Raw genomic sequence first — 3,948 nt, forward strand, 5'->3', positions numbered from 1 at the left:
ATTCTATGGATCCGAAAAATAAATTGTTCGATAAATATATATTACTATAATAATTATTAATTCATCCTTTATACATTTTGAATGCATGATATATTTATTTTATTATATATATATTTATTTTATATATTATATATATATATATATTTATTTTCAAAAACAGTATATAGTAATAGTATAAATAATAGTTCCATACTAACATATATATCATGGATATATGCATACAGATAAAATTCAATATATATAATATCAAAAAAATTTTATTAATTTTTATTAATATCTTGAAAATTAATTAATATCCAAAGCAAAAAATTTTACATTTAAAGTCTGCATTTTCTCTGCTTTATTTCCTTTAAATTTCGGAAAACCTATAAATATAAAATTTAAAATAAAGTTTTGAAAAGTAAAAATATTGACTTTAAGAATGAAAAGTAAAAAAAAATAATTATTAACTTAAGAATTAAATTAAGAATGAAAAATAATTGTATGACTAATTTTTTAACAGTTTCTAACATTTATTTTTAAGAATGATTATTAGGAAAGCGAAAAAGATTACTATATTTTTAATTTAATAAAATTAAAAAAACTACTATATTTTGAATTTCTATATATAACATCATAAGTGATACTAAAATTTTAATTATAGTTTTAGTATACAAAATTTTACAAAATATTTACAAAACAAAAATAAAAAAAATTAAGACTGAAAATTCTGGATATCATAATTATCTTTGTTAATTATTTTTCATTATTATCAAACGATATATATGCCTTCTGCATATACATTTGCATTTCTTCATATACAAAATGTTAATTAATTAAATCAAATATTTAAATTATTTTCACTATTAGATTAAGAAAACAAAAATTTGAGACGTACATATATGATTTTAGAATGTATAATGATATTAATTATATATTTAATAACATAATTATATAAAAGTTCATTATCATTGTGAATGTTATTTTAAGATTATATTAGTTTTTAGGATATTAATTTTTTTTATTTTTTAATATAATGTTAATTAACATCAAGTTTAACTATTCTTATAATAATTATGCAAAATAATATATAGTATATCGATTTTGATAATCCTATATATTATTAAATTCAAAATATATATTCTAAAATAATATTTCTTAATTCATAATTTAACAGCTATTCAGTTTTAATTTCTAAATTATATTAATAAATTTCAATTCAATATCGATTTTACAAAATTTTAAATACTTATATCATTTTTCTGATATTTTATTTTCGTTGTGGCTACATATACTAACGAAAAAATGTTATAAAATTTTAAAGTAAAATTTAAAATTTTAATTATAAAAATATATTATGTATATTACATTTGATTTTTTGAAGTAATATTATAATTACAGTAAGATACCAAAATAATTTGAAGTAAATTAAATAATATTTGAAGTTAAGAAAAATTTTAGAATATATAATTTTAGAAATATACAAAAAAAGATCACAAAAGTATTATTTTTTTAATATTTTTATATCAATATTTCACTTTTGACTCAAATACATATTGAAGTCATTTCTATAATATTTATATACATGTATAACATATATTTCAATAATTTTTAGTTTTAATAATGTTATTTATTTTTTTTATTTTGTTTTGTTATTTATTTTATAATTTTGTTTAATCTTATTAAATTATATCTGTAAATAATGAACTTTAATTGATTGAATTTTTATTTATATATTATATTTACATCAAAATTCTTTATTTGGATTGATTAACAATTCTATAATTATCAATCTTCATTGAATAGCGAAGAATTACAATAAATTTTAGTAATAATTTTAGTAAGTTTAAAATTCAATAATGTAAAATATTTGATGAATTTTTTAATTTCAGTTCTTTTAAATATATTTCTATTTCATTTGTTAATTTTTATGTACTATTTAGGAAACTAATATTAGTAACATAAATTTTGCATTTTTTAATAATTGTTTAAACTCTTTTTCGTATAATACATCAGATATATATTCAGATTTGATATTTTTTCTATTCTGACATATAATTGTAGAAAACAATGTTTAGCATTTTCATCATGAATTTTATTAATTTATAATATATCGCGAATTCATAAATATCTTTAAATCTTTATCTAAAATTATTTAAATTAAAAATTATTTTCAAATAATTTTAATTTTTTATATTACTTATTATTATTATTATTATAGCAAATTTATTTAATTTTTATTGGTTTTATAATGCAATAAATTTTATATAATCTTTTATTAATAACTTTTTTTATTTTTTGCAGCTATTACAATTTTAAAATTAATTAATTTTATTTCACGTTATTAATAATTTTAAATCTTTGTTATCTATTTGATTATAATATTTTTTTATTTTCATTCGCTTGGATAAATTTGAATTCTATTTTGTATTATACAATCAAATATTGCATTTGCATTTTCAAACATTTATATTAATATAGTAATTTAATATAGTAATTTATATTAGTATAGTATAATATTTTCATATTTTTGCTTTTTCTACAATTTTCATTTCTTTTTTATTTAAAAAAATTGCATATATTGATAACTGAAATATATGGCATATAATATATAATGATCTAATAATACTAAAATTCATTTTTAATTTAAAATTTTGAAATATTTAATAATCATTTGTATTTTCTTTTTTTATATATGTTATATATTATCTCAACAAATATTAATTTTTTATGTTTTTAGCAGTACTTTAACAGTTTTCTTTTCCTTTTTTTTATTTATCAATCATATTGTTTTCAACACCTCATTGTTAACTGTAATATATATTTATTTTTTTTTTGTAATATGAAATTTATTGTATTCATTATAATATTTTTCGAGTATTCAACAATATATATATATTTATGAAATAATTCAACAATATGTAATATAAAAATTAAAAATATAATTTTTCAGATTTTAAAAATTAAATATTTATCCTATATTAAAAGAAAGAACGTCCCATATATTGCAACGTTAATTTCAAAATATATAATTAATTTTCTTATTTTAATATTTTGCTTGATATGTTTATCTTTTTTCTATAATGATTTTGTAAAAAAATGTGTATATAATAATGCAGCTTCAATAAATATCAATTATGAAAAATAGATATAAAAGTCAATTCTATAACCTTCAAAAAACGATATAAATCTAAGAAAAAAGAATTATAATCGACTAACAATTATATCTGTTTTAATCAAATTATATAATAACATATAATAGTTTTAACCAATCATTTTCGAAATTGATTCAAGCCCCGATTCTTCAATATAAAATATAACTTTACTGATTATAATAATAGAAAAAATATAATATAACTTTATTGATTTGTAATAGAAAGAATATAATAAATAAATAGTAAAACAAAACAAATTTAATAATACCATACGATAGTACAACATACAATGTATTAATATGTAAAAAACAGATATGTTCATAGACAGAACTATTAAATATCGAGACAAAATAGCTGCCAGTAATATAACTTATAAATATTAGAATATTACTCTTCTCCGATTCTGTTATATTACTATGTATCTGATAACTATTTTGTTTCGATATTTAATAATACTGTTAACATTAAAGAATTTTCTTCCAACATGTATAACAGAGAATGTAACTTAGAATATATAACATCTGTGTATAATACTTATTATGTATATACATATGTATGTATATTATGAAATCTTAATTTAAATTTAGTTAATATATATATATATATATACATAAAATGTTAGAATAATTATTAGCTATCTTTGATAATATATATTTAAAATCATTAAAATATCGATATCTTTTTTTTACAATTAACAAATTATTATATAATATTTAATTATGAAATATGAATCCGGCTTAAAATATTTTGCTATTTAATAAATATATTTCATAACATTTATTTATTATAATGTATGTATATAAACATATTATAT

Source organism: Apis dorsata, unplaced genomic scaffold (assembly GCF_000469605.1).
Source record: "Apis dorsata unplaced genomic scaffold, Apis dorsata 1.3 scaffold_934, whole genome shotgun sequence".
Lineage (NCBI taxonomy): Eukaryota > Metazoa > Arthropoda > Insecta > Hymenoptera > Apidae > Apis > Apis dorsata.